Genomic DNA, 23,139 nt, shown 5'->3' on the forward strand with positions numbered 1-23,139 from the left:
GTATTCCCAGCAGAGAGATGGTTAGGGGATACAGCTAAGTGCAGAGATGAAGCTTCAGGACACAGACTCTCCTCTCCACACCCCACTACCCAGCCTCTCTGTCTGTCTCATATTTTATGTCCTGCCTTTGAAATGAATAAACATAACTTTTACATCCTGTAGTCTCTGTCTGCACAGAAGGCAGGCAGGGATCTCCTGGGATAGCTGGGCTCCAGGCTTCCCTGAACTACAGTGGGTATGTGGATGTTTGCTTTCTGTGTTCAGGTGGAACTCTCCCTGAGAGGATGAGTTACCCTAAGTACGTGGAACAATAAACCTCATGCTCTTGCATCAATCTTTCATCAAGCTGTGTGCTAAGGGGTTGTGCACCTGAGCTCAATCCCTGGGGGGTCTGTTGAGTTACAACAATCTTTGCACCCTGTTGTTTCTAAATGCTGAAAATTCATCCACTTTCTTTCCATTGTTGAATACATGGTAAAGCTGTCTTTGACAAAGGCACCCTTTAGGCTCTGCACTTGTACAGAATCAGCTGCCTAACGGCCTCGCTGCCCACCTCTGGAGGTCTACAAAACTGCTCTCTGCCAGAATCTCAACTGGAGCTGCATTTCTTTCCTTGTGAAGAGGCTTTCCCAGGACAGCTCTGTCCAGGACACCAAACTTCTACTCTCTGAGCTGTCTTTCTCAATCTTGGCTTCGTTTCTGCAGTTGCTCCATGGCTATGGTCCTGGTGTACATTGTCCAGTGTGTAAAACTGACAGAAGATGCTAACTGATGGAATCTCACTCACACATGCAGGGTTTGGGGCCAGCTTTGTGATCCTAGTTAAGTCCATAATTAATCTGCCTACTCCTTTGTCTGTAGTGTCAGGGAGATGTTAGTGATCTCCAAAACACTGACAGGAGCCGATTGATGCAGCTCTCAGCAGGGTATTTATTCCAGCTAGCTTGCAGTCATCCCTGCCTCGCACCACCTTCACTCAGGACAGTTTGTGTGTGTATTGGGCGGCTAACCCCATCTGTCCATCAGGGCAAGGCTTTATAGAAAGCTGTAAGCAGGGAGTCCAGGTGTAAACATCTAATTGGAAAGCTTTTGTGGCCTTTAACAAGTTGCCTGGTGCTGGGAGTTATAAACTTAATTTCTGTTCTCCTCTGAATTGGTGAAGGTTAGGCAAGGGGTTGGCTTGTAACCTGGGGGTGTGTGTTTGTTGGGGGAATGACCTGGAGATGGAGGTCTTTTCGAAGGTGTAACCCAGAAATGCTAATGCTAGTCTTGTTGGGGATTAGCCTCGAGACAGAGTTTTGCTGTGGGGCAATGTGGAAACTAATGTTAGGTACCAGCCGGTTACTTTACCTGTGTTCAAACATAGGTCAGGTTCTCTAAAACGGAGCTGAACTTAAAAGATTTGGCATCTCAAGGCCACACCTGCAGTAGCTAGAAAAGGAGCCTGGGCAATGAATAAGTCTGGCCAGAAGTATGAATGTTTCTTGGCTCCCAGCTGCAAGCCTGTGATTGCTTCCAGTGGAGGGCGCTCAGAAGCTAACAATGCACTGTCACAGTTCCCCCTGGTCAGCCCTATCCCTGAGTGCTTGAGAATTTCTGCTTATGCAATTTCTACTAGGCTGTCAACAAACTCTGAGCTGAAATCTGATAGTGATTTCAGACCTCATACATGATTTTGTGCTTTTATTTCACCGACGGGATGAGACACTGCCAGGCAAGCTACAGTGGGATTGTGTGAGAACCCAAGATCTAGACCCCATGTGCCTAGACACCAACCAAAATGTTTGGCATTAGAGTGTGAGTGTGCAGCAGATGTGATGCTGTACTGTCAGCAGTCTGATCCTAAATCACACCTTGATTGCAAACAGCATAGTTAATTTTGTTTCTATGTGCTTTAGTTTTCCGAAGGAACCAGACTTTTGCAGGCTGTACTAGGATCTTTTGCAAAAACCTAGAGTCCAGGAAGAGTGGAGGAAATACTGGACAAAATCCCTGGCGCCTATGTGCGATTATATGAGAAATGTGATACCGACCAAGTTTCATTTTGTTTTTAGGTCCTCTCAGCTGCCATTGTTTCTCAGAATCTCGGGGCTGTGTTGGATCTCTACACTCTCAAAACAGTTGTCATCCATGTTGATTCAGCAAAGGGGTTTCTCAAAGTTCTCAAGTTTACTCCCAGTGTGCTGGTTATCTTATGGACCAGGACACATGAGAACCAGGTTTCCTAAGATTGCCTGAAGACTTCTTAAAAAAAAAAAAAACAAAAACAAAACAAAAACAAAACACCATTTATTCCTGTGACCTATGCTCAAAATAAAAAACAAGCAGGAAAAAAATTGGATGTGAGACTTCTCAAGATAAAATCCCCTCACTCTGGATGCAATTGTCTAGAGCTAAGCATAATAGGTGACTCAATAGACAGGCAAAGGGAATGGGATAATGGGCCAACAAATCTATTTGGGATGCCTGGATTAGAGAACAGTGTATCCTGATCTGTATCCACTCTACACTTCACCTTTTCCCTTCCCATTTCAAGAAGGTCACAAATTTCCAGCATTTCAACACTTTTATTAAGAAAGCTGTAAAAAATCAAACATGAAGTAGATGGCTGCAGAAACCTGGCTGTCTTTGTATGCTCTTTTTTTGTGATACAAGAGCTGACAGAAGATTTCCTAATTGCAAATCTTAGCAGGCATCAGGGTTCCTGGGCCTCAAACAGAATCCTGAGTGAATTTTTTTCACTTCTTCTTCTTCTTCTTCTTCTTCTTCTTCTTCTTCTTCTTCTTCTTCTTCTTCTTCTTCTTCTTCTTCTTCTTCTTCTGGCTGAAAGCCCTTTGAAGCCACATGTAGCATCCTAGGTTCCTGGGACTGTCAAAAGCATGATCCTAGTCAGGGCAGTCTCCACTATCACAGGTCTCAAGTTCCAGGCCTTTCTCCCTGAGCAAACTTGTCGAGGGTTGGTCTGGCTCTGCTATACCTTTGTTTTTGTTGTTGTCCACATCTCTTGAGGACACTTGTGGCTCCCTCTGACTCTCAGTCTGAAAGACCTCAGTGCCCTTCATGTCACAATTCAATCTGTTGCTGTATCTCAGGTTTTCCAAGCTCTCAAATACATAGTAAAAGGAGTATAGATCCCAATCAACAATCCAGCCATCATCAAAGCTGTGGTTTGTCTCTCTATAGAAAAAAAGTAGCTGACACGTGGAAGATCGTGAACTCACAGCTGGCAAATCATGTGCACTCGGCAGTCCATACTCTTCAGAATCTGCTGTGTTTTTGATAAAACTAAGACAGTACTCCCTCAGAACCTTCAGATTATCCATGGAATGCTGAGAGTAAGTCCTTGACCTTCTCATATGAAGAAGTCTCCAGTTAGTTAATTACACCCTCCCCAGCATTGCACTCTGGTAAATTGGGTGTTAAATCCACAATACTAACATTTATTTGCATTGCCTAAGGAGACAAGATTCTGCCCAGTCTGGTGGTGCAAGACTTTAATCTCAGCACCTATTGGAATGAAGCAGATTGGGGATAGAAGCAGAGGCAGGTGGATCTCTATTCTCAAGGCCAGCCTGGTAGTCAGACCTACTTTCAGGACAGCCAGGGCTATACAGGATAACCTAGGCTCAAAGAATAAAACATGTAAACACAAAAGGAATGAACCTTCTCAACATAAGATGCTATCACTCTTGATGCTGTAATGGTATTTGATTTAAAAATGAGCCAACACATTCCTCACCCACAATAACTGCAGGAGAAACAGCCAGTCTGCTCAGTGAGGTCCTTGGCAGAGGCAGCAATCTAGCTCTTTGGTAGGGTCAAGCCTGGCTATCAAGAATCTGGTCACTGCCTCAGACTCTCTATAGCAGTCTGGGCCACTTTGGGCCCAGACTTTTTGGCCACTCATGCCTCATATGACACTTACTGTGTCTCCACAGTGTCTCCTTCAGAGGTGCTCTCATTTTTGCCTCTGAGGCAATCTCTTCCAACTACCTTTCTCAGCATCTCTGCTGAGTTCTCTCTCTGCCATATGCAGGGGACCCACATTTCACACATGTCACACTACCTGTGGGACACCAGATCTGCTGTCCCCCAATCAAGGTGCCTCAAATTACCCAGAAGAACAGACTCTCAACACTTAATTAATTTATTTGCTAATTATATTTAAATATATTTTTAAAAAGTTCAAGATGTCAATAAGGTAATAACAAAGCCATCTATGATAGTAAAAGTTCTACCCCAATAGTCTAACCTTTAGATATATTTACCTCTGATTCCACCTTGGCACCCTGTATCTCTATCCTCTCCCACTCATTGCTCCTGCATGCATCTCCCTGTGTTTCTCTCCCTAGATCCTCCTCCTCACTCCTTTCTAATCACTAGCCTCTCACCACCTCAATGTGAATGGATAGAAAAAAATCTTTCAACATAACACAATTGTATAGCGTTAAACATTATAGGCAACTGATTAGACCGGCAATGGGGAAAGTGCTCATGGGCCAGGGAGTCTATTTGGGGTTCCTTTTATCGAGAGCAAAATATCACATAAAATGATCTCTCACTTACTCTCTCTTTCCCGATAGGGTGATATATTAGATTGACCTCCAGGATGCAGTCTGTCTTATTCCACAAGAGCTGGATAGGATGCAAAGTCCAAGAATCCAGAAGATCTCAGTCCCTGATGATGGATGTCTCAGCTGGTCCTCAGTAGAAGATGGAATCACAGACAAGCAAGCTCTAATACCAGTGAAGTCATAAGACTTGCAAGCCAGGAAAGAGAAAGCAGGCAACTGAAAATTTTCTTCTGCTGTGTTCTGACATAGTCCTCAAGATGAAGGTATGGCCCAAATTAAAGCGCCACACCCAGGGACACTACAGTGGAGTCGGCCAGTCCTTTGGAGGTGAATCCCAATCGACTCCTGGTCCCTGCAGCAGGACCCCTTCCTCCGGCCCCAGGGAATGGAGCTAGAAGGGGGCCAGCGGAGCTGAGGTTTGGGGTTCTGGTAGTGGGGCTGCAAGGTAAAGTGCGGGTGGGGGAGCAGGCCACTCAGGGGGTTCTTCTATTTCAGGGTAGATCTTAGGAACAGGTGCTAGTGGAGTGCTGTGCTTGCTCCCTCCTTAGGCTTCTGTTTCATTTTCTTATCTGCAGCATCTCCTCTGGCAGCCAGGATCCTGGAGCCGGAATGATGGGGTGGGAGGAATGGTTGGGCCCACTGAGGTGGGGATCGCGCCAAGTCCTCCTATACTGTGATGTACGGCTGTTGGTCTGGATGTGATCCCGGTCCTTCGTGAAAAAACAATGGCCTTCACGGCCCTAATGGTAGGCAAACCAAAAGTTCCTATGGGCAGCCATCCTACCCCAAAATCAGGCCATTCCGAGGCACAAAAGTTCTGCCACTGTTTTTTCTTAATTTCTACTGATAAATCCTGTCCTCTTGCCCTAATTTCCATCCAATGGTCCTTAGTCAAAGACAAAGGGGTTGTCACTGTATTCCCCATGACAAAAACAAAAAACAAAAGGTACAAGAACCAAACACAAACAATAAACGCTAGCACATCCAAGCACACTCGTCTGTGTCTGGACTTAAACAGCCAAACACAACTTCTGACGTGGTGGGATTCAGCTTCCACTAACTTCTCGGTAGAAGAAGCACTGTCCCCTTCGTTCCTGAAAACCACAGTCAGGTCCCCCTGACTGTCCCTCACCCTTGGAGAGTCCTCCAAGGTTGCAGCCTCCGGGACTCTAGGATGTCTCCCTCTGCAGCAGCTGGGTCCTTATGGCCCACAGCGGCAGCTGCAAACAAACTGTGGAGTGGAATTCTGCTTCCACTCCTATCTGTTAACAAACTGAAACCAAAACACATACACAGAGGTGCCGCACTCATACACTCAGGACATTTAGAACAAAAACATTGCCAGCACACACACACACACACACAAGCATACCTCCAAGGGGGTCTTTGAGGTTCCTAGGTGCCACCTATATCCCCGTACGGGCCACCAAATGTAGGACCTCCTTTTCGGGGAGTCCCCCACTCCATTCTCGGGGTAGTGTACACCCAAGGAAACATGAGAGACCAACTTGATAGAAACACACGAGGCAGTTTATTATCAGAGCTCCGGGCTGATATGTATCTCACACAGGAGACAGAGGAGTGGACCCTGAGGCTCAAAAGTTAGGGGTTTATATATGAAAAGTCAAGGGGTTTGGCGTGGTTACACATGATTTGCTGATACAAACATTGACGGGGGATTCTGGCGCACAGAGGGGGCGTTTTGGCATACATACAGCTTGGGCCATCAGCAATGTAGGAGGGCGATTTATTTTGTTAGCAGGAAGGTCACTTCGACGTTAGTAAACTGCATCCAAGAGACAGGAGACAGGAGACTCCAGTCCAGATGGTGTATGACCCATAGGAGTTTTCCCAGGCACGCACGCCCCTTATCTTTTATGGCTGGTCTGTTTGTGGAATGACTCAATCACAACCTTGCTTCAAGCTTGTCTAGTGAGCCCGGGCTCTAAGTCTGCCTACTGCCTCAACTATGGATTCTGAGAAATCCTAGTTCCCTTCAATGTCTACCATTTATCTGTATTATTTTTCAATTAAAACCTTCACTGTTTCAAGTTCTACTTAATTTTTCACAAATATTTTCTGTAAATGTTTCTACTACCTTTTTCAATTAGTTTAGAAATATTTTATATGTCTAATATTTCATCTGTATTATCTTTTCTGATATCTTCAATTATAATACATTTCCTGTATATTACTTCAATTGTATTAGAAATATTTTCCATCAAAATCTTCAATTTTATCAAAAATTTTTCTAGGTTATTGGACAATGTTCTAGGTATATTTTCTATGTTTACTATTTTACTATTATTATTTTCCAATTAATTCTTCAATTTGAACACACATATCTTCAATATCACTACAGATATTAGTTAAGATAAACTTTAATTTTATAAGAAAATATTTCTATTTAATTTCTCAATTATTTAGAGATGTTTTTATGTACACAAAATTATCTGAATAATTTCCAGTGAAAATCTTCAATTTAGCACTACTTTTCTATCTATTGTTTCAATTATATCAGAAAAAATTTCTTTGAATATCATGAATTTTATTAGAAAATGTTTCTAGGTGCTTGATTTAGTAAAGATGATTTATCTTTTACCATTATTATTTTCCAACAGATTCTTCAATTTTAACACTTTATTTTTCAATTTTTTCCTAAAAATGAGTTTGCCTACACATTTAGTTTTCTTTGTCAACATTTTATGTGTATTTATATTCAATGCCAAATCTTAATTTTAAATAAATTTTCTGTATATTTCTTCAAATTTATAAGAAGTATTTTCCATGAAAGCCATCAATTTGATTAGAATTTTTTACATGGTTTGTCAAGCAGTTTTGATGTATTATCTATGTTTACACTTTCACGTGTATTATTTTACATCAAATTCTTCAATTTTAACACACATATTTATATATTTCTTTAAATTCAGTGAAAATGTCACATTGGCATCACTGTCAGTCACTCAGAGACTGCTGGTCCTGCCCCTGACATCACGCCAACCCTGCCCCTTGCCCATGTATCTCAGCCCTGGGCGGGAGCCATGTTGGATTCCCTGACTGTCACCCAGCAACCGCTGGCCGTGCCCCCTGGTGTCACCCGAGCCTTGCCCTTGGCCGTGACCATGCACCTCAGCCCCTGGCGGGCGCCATGTTGGCGTCCCTGTCCGTCATCCAGCAACCGCTGGCACCACCCCTGACGTCACCGCAGGGCCCGCCCTGCATCCAGCCTCCTGGAATGTTGTCATTTCCTGTCTTCTATTCTATGAATGAAAGTGGGCTGGGAGTTTGAATGTGCCTGTTGGTCAGAGGTCTGCTAGAGGCGAGAAAGAGGTGAGTGCGTGCATTTAGCACTGCTGGGTTTGCTGAGCTTCCCGGGCTCTGAGCAGCCGGGGCTGGAATTGTGGAACGGTACCGCATTCGCGTGCGCATCCGGATGAAGATAGTGCTCCGTGCTGTGGGTGTCTGTGAGCTCTCAAGTCACACCGCGCTATCCTCCTGTTGTCTCCACAGAAGCAGTTTGTAAGTTTGGAGAGGCCAGGCAAGAAGCGGGCTTCCCGCTCTGTAAAGTTTACAGTGGGGCGGAGTCCAAACCCTTTCTGTGCTCTGGGCAGGGACAGTGAACTGGCGAGGCTCGGGCTTCCCGCTCTGGAAAGTTTGCAGACTGGCCGAGTGCAAACACTCTCTGTGCTACTCCAGGCAGGGACAATGGCCAGGCAAGGAGCAAGCTTCCCGCTCTGCTTTGGAAAGTTTGCAGCGGGGCAGAGTGCAAACTCTCTCTGTGCTCCAGATGTGGACAGTGTACGGGCAAGGCGCAGGCTTCCCGCTATGGAAAGTTTGCAGCGGGGCAGAGTGCAAACCCTCTCTGTGCTGTGGGCAGGGACAGTGGACTGGCAAGGCGTGGGCTTCCAGCTCTGGAAAGTTTGCAGCGGGGCAGAGAGCAAACTCTCTGTGTTCCTCCAGGCAGGGACAGTGGCCGGGCAAGGCGCGGGCTTCAGGCTCTGCTCTGGAAAGTTTGCAGCAGGGCAGAGTGCAAACTCACTCTGTGCTCCAGACAGGGACAGTGGCTGGGAAAGACGCAGGTTTCCCGCTCTGGAAAGTTTGCAGTGGGGCAGAGTGCAAACCCTCTCTGTGCTCCTCCAGGCGGGCACAGTGGCCTCCTAGCACGAACCTCCTGTGGGAATGGAAGCCGAGCCTGGCCTCCATAGATCTCTGGGCTGTGCGCCTGGCCCTGGCTTCTGGCTGTGAGCTGGTGAGACAGGAAGGGAATTCCCAGGCCAATAAACTGCATCCTGATCCTTAATGACACAGACTGGGCTGTGAAACGACAAAGACCTGGTAGAGTTTACAGAGGTCTGGGCTGGTGCTTTCCCAAGGAACATAAATAATCAGGTTGGAGCTGGCTGGGGTCAAAGGCTGTGGGGTGAGTGGGGCTAGGTCCCAGGCTATTTTTTTTCTTTAGTTTTGTTAGTTAGTTATGTACTAGTTATTTATATTGTTTTCCTTTGATGCTTGCTGTTTTGATTACTGTGCAGGAAAGACACTTTTCTACAATCTGTTTGATATTTTGGATGCTTCTTTTACATTAACAGGCACCTCCATTAGTTTAAGAAAGTTTTCATTTATGATTTTATTGGAAATGTTTTCTAGACATTTATGCTGATTGAGCGTTTTCCCTGTGGCTGTGCAGCTTGAATGGTTCTCTGTGTCCTGCTCTGAGCTCTGCTGTTGTGTGCTGTGAGGGGACCTCAGGGAAGCTCTGAAATCAAGACATGGTGAGTACAGGATCACTGCCCACAATGGGAAGGAACATGTGGTTGAGCAGTGTGTCCTCTATGGGGTTGGATTGGAATGATCATCCAGATGTGACTTCCTGTGAGGTTTTTAGTGGTTGCTTCTTACTTGATAGTTCAGGCCATGATCACTGAATAATTTCAGTATCATGGCTGATTGTAATTCTGTCTAAAACATCTGGACCAGTTGATTTCTTGTAGAAGCATGGGTGCTTTCTGAGACTATGCAGTATCTTTTTGTCTTTTATAATATACAAGAAGAAAGCAGGAATAGACCTGGAAAGATGGCTCAGAGGTTAAGAGCTGTGGCTGTTCCTACACAGTTCATGAGTTCAATTCTTAGCAACCACATGGTGGCTCACAACCATATGTAATGGGAGCTGGTGCCCTCTTCTGGCCTGCAGGATGACATGCAGGGAGAACATTGTGTGTGTAATGAATTAATTCCATAAAAATAAGATGGATATGAAGCTAATAGTTGTGATTTCGTACATTTGTAGTTTTTGTTTTGTTTAGTTTGTTAAATTTTTCTGCTGCATTTTTTTTATATTTCCTTATCTTATATGTTTAGTGTTTTGAGTATTATGTTTCAAAGGGACTTTTTCTCAGTCTGTTTAGTATTTTTGATGGTTCTTGTACGTTATCAGACACCTTATTTAGTTTAGCAAAATTTTCATTTATGATTTTATTGGAAATATTTTCCAGACTTTATCCTCCTCCTCCTTCTCCTCCTCCTCCTCCTCCTCCTCCTCCTCCTCCTCCTTGTCCTCCTCCTCCTCCTCCTCCTCCTCCTTGTCCTCCTCCTCCTCCTCCTCCTCCTCCTCCTCCTCCTCCTCCTCCTCCTCCTCTTCGTCTTCCTCTTCCTCTTCCTCTTCCTCTTCCTCTTCCTCTTCCTCTTCCTCTTCCTCTTCCTCTTCCTCTTCCTCTTCCTCTTCCTCTTCCTCTTCCTCTTCTTCTTCTTCTTCTTCTTCTTCTTCTTCTTCTTCTTCTTCTTCTTCTTCTTCTTCTTCTTCTTCTTCTTCTTCTTCTTCTTCTTCTTCTTCTCCTGCTCCTCCTCCTTCCTTTTCTTCTTCCCCTTCTTCTCCTCCTTCTTCTTCCTCTTCTTCTTCCTTTCTCCAATTGTTTGTAACTTTGCTTTCTCATATGTTATGGAACGCTTTGTTGTTTAGTCCCAGTAAAGTTTTATAATCCAGATTTATTTTTGACCATTGTATCCAATTTTTTTCTATTCATTTTTAAAATATATTCTATATTTACATTTCAAATTTTGTCCCCTGTCCTGATTCCCCCTCCCCCAAAAATCCATTAAGCCATCTCCCCTCCCCAATCAACCCTAAACTGCTCCTCTTTTCTGATATTCCTCTACACTACGGTATCAAGTTTTTCCAGGGCCAAGGGCCTCTCCTCCCTTTGGTGTCTAACAATACCATCCTCTGCTGCCTATGTGTTTGGAGCCATGAGTAATTCCACGTGTACTCTTTGGTTGATGATTTTGTCCCTGGGAGCTCTGGGAATACTGGGTGACTCATTGCTGTTCCTTCTGTGGCACTGCAAAGCCCTTCAGCTTCCTGGGTCATTTCTCTAACTCCCCATTGCGGACAAGTGATATCTCACAGTTATTAACAGGAACTATGCAAAATAGTCCGCCCAACTCTAGTGTTTTAAACCTTATTATAAACACCAAGTCTTTTGTGTCTTATACTTGCAATCCTTATCATTCAATTCTGGTAAAAAAATAAATAATAATATTTACCACAACAAGTTGGCTTTAATTATTGTTTCTGTTCAATGATTGGAATGAAAAATAAGATGGCCGATGATACTCAGTAGTCCTGGCTCTTTTTGTTTCTAGAAAATGTGCTTTCAGAAAGCTTTTTAAGAAGATAAAATGATGACCTTGAACTTCAACTATATAGGATCAGAGTAGAAGACATAGAAGTCTCTCTATATAAATACTTCTTTTTTAAGACCATTAAATGTTAACACCAAAAGTTAAAATAGTTTGAACAAATAAATCCACAATTTATTGTCAGAACATTAATTCAGGAGTAGGGAATAAAATATTTTTATTCCCCATTTCTAAGTTTCAATGATACCACATTTTAAAAGTATCATAGTTTATCAAAGGTTAAAAGGTAAAATTATTGTTTTTCCCTAAAGAAAATTGACAAAGCATTTCTTTAAAAAAAGATTTATTTATTTATTTCATGTATGGGAGCATAATATCCCTGTCTTCAGACACAGAAGAAGAGGGCATATGATCCTGTGACAGATCGTAGTGATCCACCTTGTGGTTGCTGGGAATTGAACTCAGAACCTCTCGAAGAGCAGCCAGTGCTCTTAAACGCTGAGCCTTCTCTCCAGCCCTGAAGTACATTCTATATATCAAAAACAATTTACTCAGGATATCTTTAGACAAATTCACATGACCTAACTAGTTATTCCCCCTACAAATTATAGAAATACTGGCTACCCATGACCCCTCATTTCACAGAGTTTTAATAACATTTAAAAAGCCCTTCTGTGATTATATTAATTCAAGAGAGTTGAAGATATGAAAATGGTTGTTGTTTAATTTAGAAAATAAGTCAGAAGCCCTGTGCTGATCTTTCTGTCTTAGTATATTTATTGGTTTTTAATGAGTCATTTTGGGAAATAAATATTGTTTAAATTATTAAAGTGTTTTTGTCTATATAAATATTTACACATGTATATTTCATTTTCAAAAACACTCATGTATCATTCTTACATTGAATGAAGACAATATCCAATATGAATAACAAATCCTGCTCTAGGAAAACAAAAATCATTAAAACTAATTTAGAACCCTAAGGGATAGTGACCATGTTGTGTACTAGAATTGGGATACGGTTCATAAAGATATCACTGTGACTAGATCTGTATGTTTACATATATCAGGTACTTAAAAGTAGACATTACAATTTAAATATATATCCTCATGTTACCCATTACAAATAAAGATTCAGAGATATAATGTCATTTCATATTTATTTTACCTGTGGGGATTTATTGATTAAATATACATTTGTCTATTCATATTAATTTTCAAGTTTTATTTATTCTGAATAAAAATAACTTAGTCTAAGTTAACCAGTTTACTTTACTTGTAATCTATTTGGTATTAAGAAAAAGATGTGAAGAATAAACCATGATCCCATGTGGATATTTTATAAATAAGTAATAAAAGACAAATTTCATTAAGCCACAAATTTATGTTTATTGCTTGTCCAAGATTTTATTCCATTATTTTCATGGATTATTTTGTGAAAACTTCACAAAAATCTTTAGTAAGCATATTTTTAATTTGGACAGAAAGTAAACCTTACATATCTAGAGCAGAAGATTACTGAAGGCCATTTTATCACTGAGGGGAATTAGCTGCATAAATAACTGATACTGAAACACAACACAGAGTAGCACAGATATTCTTTGCTGGCAGCAGTCGGTCTTGCCCTTGGCAACTTGTCCCTTGATTACCTGTTTGATTTTGTGAATATCAGAGTCATCACTTCCTTTTTCAGTATGCTAGTTTGGAAGTGGTATGGATAAACTTTTAGGTTCTTTAGAGAAACCATTGATTGAATAAGGTAGAAGCTATCAGAGTAAGAACAGAACAAAACATTAAAATATAAAATGAATAGCTTATAGTTGTGGTATTTTGTGCAATTGGGTTCCTATTGACTCAGTGAGACCAGCAAGAGTAATGATGGAGACCATTTTGTCTTGTACCATTTGGTTATATTTACTAAAGATGTGGTGAAGACAAATGGCCCATGCAATACTTATGATATTACCAAAGAGGGGCACCAAGTCCCATGATTTTGTACATCTTATGAGGATCCCCAGATGAAACTTAGAAAAACTAGCGGAGTAGTGGTTTTCTGTTGTATGTGAACAGGACTTCATAATAATGCAAAGATATTTCCCATCTGGGAATTCTAGGTTCATGGATAACTCACTTTCCACTTTCACTGGGACAGGAAAGATTTTGATATTATAAAAAATGAGGACTAGGAAGGCAGATGAGCAAAAAGATAGAAACTGAGTTCATATACACAACAAACAAATCCTTTGACCTGATCCTGAGACTGACCACAACCCTAACATTTCTTCGTTGTGTAACAGGGATACGATTGACTCAGTGGGACCATCAAGAATAATGGTGGCCATCTTAACCTTAACCATGAGCGTAGCCCTGGGACTTTTACTAAATCTATAATCCTATCTTAACCCCTTAATTTCCTAAGCATCCTAACCCTAACAACCCTTGTCCTGATCCTAACCATAACCCCCTAATCCCCTAACCCTAACTCTCACCCTGCTTACTCTGGGGGATGTTTCTTAATTATACCTTTTGAACTTAGAAACCCTTTCTTAATCTTGAACTTTTGAGATGTTCTTATCCACTTTTGATCTAGGCTATATGTGTTTTTTGCAACCTACATATAGAAGTGTCATGAAAAAGCAGTTCTTTTGTTTTGTTACCTGTACTATTTTATTTTATAAAGCAAAGGTGATTTGTTTGTTTGTTTTTTAAACTGGCATTAGGAAGTACTTATTTCTTAAAAATACTGGTATACACTGAAGATCAGCTGCAATATCCTGCAACATGAAATCCACCAGTCCTTGATTTTTCTAACTCCCCTTGGCTGACAGCCTTTATCAGACATTCTGTTAACTACCCTTTCTATATACATAGAAAGATTCGTTTTTCTCTACGATTTGAGATAGGCTTATCTAGAAAATCTGTACTAATCCAACTGTATTTTGTTTTTTAATTTCCCACTGTTGAAAATGTGCTGACTAGTAATAGTGCTCAACAGTGTTTCCCTTATGTTTCGCTTATGTTTCTGGCTTTTCTTATAGGGTTGTTTGAGAAGGGAGCTTCAGTTTCCCTGAGCCCAGGATTTAGACAAAACAAAACAAAATAAAACAAACAAACAAAAAAACCCCACTTGGTTTGTTTTTGTTATTTTCTTTCTTTCTTTTTTTTTGGAGACAAGTGTTTCTCTGTATAGCAGAGGCTGACCTGGACCTCACTCTGTAGACCAGGCTGGTGGTACATTGGGTCATCAATTCCTGGGTCAGATTGATACATCCAATGAACCTTCAGTAATGGTCTAGGCAAACTTTTCATCATTATTATGGGAAGAAGACAAGTGCTTTGAGGAATGCACAGGCACAGGTACTTGTAAATGCAGGGTCCTGGCATCAGAGGGGGAGAAGCAGGCAGCTGACCAGCCTAAGCTAGAATGTTGTTCCTCCCTCAGGGCTGTGTGGGGTGTGATGCCTCTTGATATCTTATTTCAAATGTAAATGGAATGAAAACCACTCCTGAGATGTTGAGTAAGTGTGGTCCTGGATAGGAAGCACACTTTAACCTGAGGAGGGCTAAGACTCACTGGCCAATCAAAGGGCGCCTGGCAGACCTGCCAGTCAGACAAAGAGGTGGGATCTTCAGGGTTCCTTTTGGTGTGTTCCCTGTGGCTATGCAGTTTGAATGATTCTCTGTGTCCTGCTCTGAGCTCTGCTGTTGTGTGCTGTGATGGGCGCCTCAGGGAAGCTCTGAAATCAAGACATGGTGAGTACAAGATATCTGCCCACAATGGGAAGGAACCTGCGGCTGAGCTGTATGCACTGGGGTGGTGGGTCTTCTATGGGGTTGGATCAGAAACATCAGCCAGATGTGACCAACTGTGAGGTTTGTAGTGGTGCTTCTAACCTGCAGGCAATGACCTTTTAATAACTTCAGTATCACGGCTGATTGTAATTCTGTCCAAAACATCTGGACTAGTTGCTTTCTTGTAGAAGCTTGGGTGGGTTCTGTAACTATGCAACATCTGTTTCCAAAGCTTTTGTCTTTTATAATATACATTAAGAAGGCAGGATTAGGCCTGGAGAGATGGCTCAGAGGTTAAAAGCTCTGGCTCTTCTTACACAGGCCATGATTTCAATTCTCAGCAGCCACATGGTGTTCCATGATCATATGTAATGGGACCTGTCCCCTCTTCTGGCCTGCAGTAATACATGCAGGGAGAACATTGCATAAGGAATAAATTTATTCCTTAAAAAAAGGAACACAGATATGAATCTAATATTTCTGATTTCAAACATTACTAGTTTTTCTTCTGCTTGGTTTGTTAATTTTTTTCTGCTATATTTTTTTTTTGTTTCTTCAACTTATATGTTTATTGTTTTGATTATGATATGGCAAACGTCTCTTTCCCAATCTGGTATTTTTGATGCTTCTTGTACATTAAAAGACACCTTCCTTTAGTCAACGAAAGCTTTCATTTGTGGTTTTCTTGGAAATATTTTCTTTATGCTGATTTTCTTCTTCTTCTTCTTCTTCTTCTTCTTCTTCTTCTTCTTCTTCTTCTTCTTCTTCTTCTTCTTCTTCTTCTTCTTCTTCTTCTCCTTTTCCTCTTCCTCTTCCTCCTCTTCCTCCCCTTTCTCTAACATATATTGAGAAAGGAAAACACACAAGAGCTCTGATACAAAAGAGGTTGTTTGTGGAAAAGGAAAGGAGTGAGAGCCTGAGGGTGGTGACTTATTTTCCTGGCTGGTATTACATATCTTTCTATGCTGGTCCTAGGTATTTGCATTTTTGGTGATTATTGGTCTAGGTACTAGTATCTCAGTTTTTCTTGTTTTTGTGGTAGTGTTATTCCTGTGTTATAGTTTCCTTTGTAGATTTTTAGAGTGTTGGCTGAGTGCTGGCTCTTTTACTGACCTGTTTGTTATGTTCAAGAGAGATTGCTTGTTGATGTTGGAAGCTAGGAGAGGAGATGGGCAGGGTAAGAAAATCCTAGCAATCCATAAGGAAACATAATCAGGAGAGAGGTGAAGTTGATAGCATTTCAACCTTTCAGAGCTACAGTCATCTGAAGGATGGCTGGTGGCTCAGTCTCTGAGAGTTTCCTAGTGCACAGGTTAGTTGATACTGAGGGACTTCTTATGGGTTTCTTTTTCTTTGGAGGCCCTCATTTCTTTCCCCAACTCTTCCAAAGATCCCCTGTGTTCTGTTAGGCTGTGGGCTCAGCATCTGTTTCAGTCAGGTGCTGGATGGAGACTCTCAGAGAACAATTATGCTAAGCTACTCTCTGGAAGTATAAAAAAGTATATCCTCAGTATAGTCAGGGTTTGGTGATTGCCCATGGGATGGGTCTCAACTTGGGCAGGGTATAGATTAGCTAGTTCCTCATTCTCTACTCCATATTTTTGCCTGCATTTCTTGTAGACAAGATAAAATTTGGTTGGAAAGGTTTTTGGTTTGGTTGGCATAGTTAACTTTCCACTGGGAGTTCTGCCTGTCTTTAGGGTGTGGCCCTCTTCCTCACAGCAGTTCCCCTTCTTCTTCCTGAAATCAAGGAGGATAACCTGTTACTTGACTTGCATGGGCGATATAAAGCTGTTCCATCAGTGGAAGGATTCCCAGGCTCTTAACATTAAAGAGGGATTTCAGGAGACATGTGTTTTGCTTTGTGGCTTCATTCATTTCCCTTCCACCATATGATAGATATGAAACAACCCCGGGAGAAAACCAGGAAACAGATGACACACACTGTGGAGCACTATTCTGGAGAACTCTTGATAGTCATCATGTCTTCCTCAGTGGCAAGTTGGAGAAAAACCCACAGTTCTGTTAGCACAGGTTCTCTAGATCAACATATGTCATAGACAGTGTGAATTTTTCTGTGTATGTAGAAATAAGATTTATTATAATGTCTCACACACAATTGTCCTCTTCCAATAATGGCTGTCTGCCAAGGGAAACTTGAAATTCAAGGATATATCTTCTGGGGAAACCGAGCTGCAATTTTCCTGAGCCCAGCATGAAGCCAGAAAACAAAACTCTTGTTTCCTAAAGTCACTATTCATAGTTAACAGCCTGGGCACCCTTCCCCTTGTGGGTCAGATTGACACCTCCACTGCACCTGAGGAATGGGCTATGCAAGCTATTCACCTTGATTACAGGAAGAGGAAGGCAGGTGCTGTGAGGAAAGCTCAGGCAAGGTCTGAATTTAGGTCCTGAAAGGTGCAGGGTCATTGCTCACAAGGAGAGGAGCAGGCATCTGAGTAGCCTGAGCTGGAATTGTGGGTTCTCCCCTGAGCCTCGGTGCTGTGAGAGTCCTCGTGCAAGGCAGGCACAAATGCTAAGGGAGTGCAAACCACTCCTAAGATCTGGAAAAGAGTTTGGGCCTGAACTAGAAGCACATTTTAACCTTGAGGGGTGGTAAGGCTTACTGGCTAATCCAGACCTCTGTCAATCAAAGAAAGTGGAGGGATCTTTCTGGAAATTTTCTGCAAGTTCCCTGTGGCTGTGCAGGCCTGAATAGGTCGCTGTTTCCTGCTCTGAAATCTGCTGTTCCGTGCTGTGCTGTGAGAGGACCTCAGGGAATCTCTGAAATCGAGACATGGTAAGCACAAGTTATCTGCCCACAATGGGGAAGGACAGACAGCTGAGCAGTGGGTGCTGAGGTGGAGGGTCCTACCAGGGGTTGGATGGGAAATTTTAGCTACATATGACTGTGTGAGGTTTCTAGTGGTACTTTTTACTTGCTAAATCAGGCAGTGACCTCTGAATACCTTCCCTATTAGGACTGAATCTTCCCAAATCATTTGGACCATTGGTTTCCTTTTAGAAATATCATGGATGGTATATATATATATATATATATATATATATATATATATATATACTGCAGCACATTTCCAAAACTTTTTGTGTTTTACACTACACACTGAAAGGGCTGATATGAATCTAATAGGTCTATTTTAATATGTGGCTGGTTTCTGTTTTATTTTGTTTCACACTATTCCTATTTCTTTCCATGTATAGTTTTTTGAATATTGGGTGGCATGGGGACATTTATTGTTCCAATCTGTTCGGTATTTTGTATTCTTTTTGTACCTTAATAGGAATCAAAGTTTTAGTTTAGAAACTATTCATTTAGGATTTCATTAAGACTACTTCTGTGTCCTCTGAGCTGATATTCATCTTCTATAACAGTCAACTATAGAATTTGCTTTTGATATGTTGCAGTGGTCCTGGTTATTGAGTTCAAGGAAACTTTTAGAATCCAAATATTTTATGACCAATATATCCATTTATTCTATTTATCTCCTTTCCTGTTTGGTATGTGAACCTTGCTTCAGTAGTGGTATCAGCGCAGGTAATTTCAATGGCCTGCTCTCAGGGACTTAGCACCTGCTTAAATCATTACCTGCCTCCATCAATTGCTGCTGTCGTCAGGTGTGCTCTATATACATGGAGCACTAGCTTCAGCTGCTCTCTATATTTGTTCCCTGTTTCTGTTCTCTACACAAGCCCCCACTATAGTCTTTCTCTACTCTCATCCCAGGCTCTCTGCTCCCTATACGAGTCCACAGGTCCTCTTGTGCACCCCTATCCCTTCCCCAGGTTCTCACTCCTGTCCTTTCCAAAAAACAACCTCTTTTGTATCAGATGTCTTACATGTTTTAACTTTTGAAGAACTGCTGTGATAGGATAAATTGGATTTCTTGGTGAAATATTTCCCTGGCTTTTCTTCATTATGTTCCAATGCTGATGTATAAGTACCTGGGTTTGAGGTGATAATAGGTCTAGATACTGGTCTCTGGGTTTGTCTTGTTTGGGTGGTAATTTTATTCCTGAGTTACTTTTTTTGGTCTGTATTTTCACTGGATGTTGGCTGAGTATAGTCCCTTTTACTGACCTGTTTTGTAGGTATGTTCAAGAGGGAATGCTTGCTAATGTTGAATGTTTGAAGAAGTGGCAGGCAGGAAGATATTGTCTTAGCAATCCACCAGGAGACATAGTCAGGAGAAAGGTTAACCTGTCTCTGGTGTTTGTATACTGTTAGGGAGAGCTGTGTAAATTGCATGTGGGATAATAAATAGTATGGTAAATCTTATAGAAATCCTACTTTGTCTCCTGGCAGGCATGGCATGTGGTTGAAAAAGGAGTGTACATTCCTGTCTACTGGAAGAGGAAGGGGTATTCAGTACCCTTGTATGATGGAAAGATAGGACTTACTTTCTGATTTTAAAAGATTCGACTTTCAAGATATTACTTTGAGTGTCAGACATTTGACACTTTAGACATTTGAACCGTGTAGGAGCTCCTGCAGACTATTAGGATCACTGTAGACCAAATGCATTTTCATCACAGGATAAACATGAGCTTATAGCATCCAGGGTCATAATGGAGTTGATTGGGTCTCCTGGATATCCCCAAAGTGGGTCTTCAAGTTTCTGCTGGGTTAAGTGCATCCTCTCAAAATGAGGCCAGATATTGGAATTCAGTTAAAGTAACAGTTACCAAAGTTATGCAGCATCTTTAGGGACACCGCCTGTTCCAGTTGTTGGAGGACCCTCATGAAGACTAACCTGAACTTCTGTTACTTATGTGCCAGGGGCCTTAGTACAGCCAGTGTCAGCTATTTGGTTGGTGGCTCAGTCTCTCAGTATTCCCATGGTTAAAGGTTCATTGAGTCTGCTAGACTCCCTGTGGATATCCTACCATCTTCAGGGCATTGAATATTTCCCCAAATCTTTATTAGAAATCTCCAAGCTCCATCCCATGTTTTACTGTGGTTCTCTGCATCTATTTCAGTCAGCTGCTGGGTGAAGCCTCTGATTGATCACTTATGAAAGTCTCCTGTCTGGGAGCATAACTTTATATCCAAAATAATGTTAAGGATTGGAGATTGCCCATAAGGTGGGTCTCCAGTTGGGCGAGTTTTCATTGGGCAGTCCCTCATTCTGTGCTTCAGGTGTGCCCTTGCCTTTCTTTTAGATGGGACAAATTTTGTTCTATGTGTCTACTGTGCTGTAGTTGAAACTGATCCATCAGGATTCTTCACATGCTCCCATACAGTCAACATTTGTACTCTGTCCATAAATCACCTAAAATGCTTTAAAACCATTTGCATTTAATGCTAAGCTATTTTGCAATCCCAGTGGTTTAATTTTTTTTATAATATTATTGCTTTGTTTTTGTTTTTCAAGACAAAATCTCTCTGTGAAATCCTTACTCTCCTGATAGTCAATATAGGAACCACATAAGCCACTTGACATGGTTTTGCAAAATAAGGATATGCTTTTGTGGAACTTTTAATCCTCATGTGTCACTTTGAAATTTGGCCAAATATATAGGTTTATTCTATTTCTCAAGTTGATATATGTTCATTACGTCAATACTACCTGGCCCTTCAGGGTCCTTGGATTCCCGGTGTATGATGTACTTCCTCACACTTGTGATTGTTCTGAAATGTTTGAATAAATAGTATTTTCCTATGTGTATGAATATGAATATCATCTGTCTCTTCTTTACTGTTGTCATAAGATGGCCTCAGAACTCTTGATCTTGAAGTAATGAGGAGTTGTTGGTCTCCATCTGTATGTGAGAAATTGACAACCACAATGTGGAAGACCAGCTAGAGCTTTCCATTGCTGAGCTATCGCTCCTATCCTATATTGATTATTTATGATCAACGTTTAAATTACTATATTTCCATCTGTTCATTTGTAATTGGTTAAGCATGCATTTCCTTTTAGTAAAATTTTATTAATGTTATAGTTTAAGCTGTTGCACTTAATGCTTCTACAAGATGAATACGGATCTGAAGTGAATATATAATTCATTGTGGGAAGTTTTACTAAAGAACTCTGAGTTCTCTATTATTTTTATTTCCTTGGTTGATTTTTATAAGGATTGAGGGTCTTAATATATAACTTTTGATCTCCTAGAACATAATACATATGACATGCTGCCATCCAAATCACTGACATACACCTGTTTGTACGTCTGTGATTGAAGTCATGGGCAAATACTTCCAGCTTGCCCATCACTCTTGTAGTTAGTAAATGTTCATACAATTTTTCAGATGTGTGCTCAATGTTGTGCATCCATTTCCCCTGCATCTCCCTCTTAATTGGCATTTCTCTGGCAAGGCTGCATCCTATACAAAGTGTTCAAAAGCAACACAGGTAAATCTTATAATTAACGCTCCTTCTAAACTGGCACAGTGATTGTAAATTCTGAGTCAGAATATAAGTGGAGCAAGTGCCAATATTATATGAATATGTTTTCGAAAAAGCATGTGTTTCCTTTACATTGATGCTAGTATCATGCTTTGTGTTGTACACATATGGGAAATTTAGGATGCAGTGACTTTTGATGATGTGCATGTGAACTTCACTGAGGAAGAGTGGAATTTGCTGGATCCTTCTCAGAAGAATCTCTACAGAGATGTGATGTTAGAAACCTACCTGAACCTCAAAGCTATCGGTAAAACTTATTTTTTTATTGATGGTCTTTTACTATTTTAATTGTGAATAATGAAGATCGAGCTCAATAATTCAGTTTATTTAACTAAATTTTCACTGTAACATACATGGTGCAGTGAAAATTCACAGTACCTTGACTTTTCCCTAGTTTCCAATAGAATATCATTTAATTCTTTATATTGTGTTTTAGGCTATAATGGGGAAGACCATCACCTTGAAGAACATTTTCAAAGTAGTACAAGACATGAAAGGTAATTTTTATGTGGAAGATGATACAAATTTGCCTCTGAGGAATTTTTCATATCTTTTGGAATCTCCAACGAAAAGCAAGAGTATGAAATAACAGTCCTTTAAGTGTAACTATGATTATAAGATCCAATATCTGATTTGTGTATCCCTTTGATAAGTAGCTACAGTAGAGCTGTGCAGTGGACCTGGCAATCTATATAGTCCCATAGTACTTAGATATTGCACATTGAATATTGATAAATTTATTTCCCAAACATTCTAGTAAGCAAAGAGTCCATAGTAAAATTGGTGATACTCATATTCTTGTAGTAATATGATTAAGTTTTGTGAGAGGGCAATTTATGAGAACCAAGAATTTTGTTGTGGAGAAACATAAATCTATATTGCACATGTTATGAGGAATACAAAATCAAACAGTGTAAATGCAATGTGTAAACCTTTCATTTGTCATTTTTTTAATTAGGTATATCATGTGTCCTGATGGATAGAAACCATGTGAGCATAGGGATATTGTAAGAAGCAACATAATTTATTTTTCCTAAAACAATGAATATATATGTAATATTCTTCTTTTGATAGACATTAGGAATATGATATATATTTGCAATTAATTGTTTTCCTAGTTTTATGGGGAACAGCCCCAAACTCATAGTGTTGAAAAAGTTGATGGGTAGTAGGAATTTGGAAATTCTGTGGGTCCTGGTTCACAGTCAAATGTGTTGTATTTCACAGTACAGTTAAAATTATGAATACAGTCAGTGTTAAAAAGATCAAGGTTGTTCAAAGTTTATTAAAAGAGCTGAAAAACATTATATAAAAATCCCATATTAAAAGAGGATGTTATAAATATGAGTCATGCAATAACCATCACATGTGTCTTGACTAATTCATGATGAGAGAGAACACCATGAACATACAAAGTGCTATAACCTTAAGATCTGATGCTTCCTTACCATTAGACCAAATTGTAGTCATAATTCATATTGATTACATGATTGATCATAGTAATGAATGTACTAAAGATTTCACATGTGCTCATTATCTTTGCAGGCATGTAAGAAGTCATAGTGGAGAAAAACCCTATGAGTGTAATCAATGTGGTAAAGCCTTTGCACAGCACAGTACTTTGCAATATCAGAAAAGAACATGTACTGGAGAGAAATCTTATAAATGTAATCAATGTGGTAAAGCCTTTTCATATCACAGTC

The 23,139-nt window shown here is 40.8% G+C and overlaps 1 pseudogene; it reads left to right on the plus strand.

Moving 5' to 3' along the window:
• The first annotated feature begins 1,451 nt into the window (after nt 1-1,451).
• Nucleotides 1,452-23,139, plus strand: part of LOC127673237 (zinc finger protein 14-like) — a 109,138-nt pseudogene continuing 87,450 nt past the window's right edge.

This window comes from Apodemus sylvaticus, chromosome 22, assembly GCF_947179515.1.
Source record: "Apodemus sylvaticus chromosome 22, mApoSyl1.1, whole genome shotgun sequence".
Taxonomy (NCBI): Eukaryota; Metazoa; Chordata; class Mammalia; order Rodentia; family Muridae; genus Apodemus; species Apodemus sylvaticus.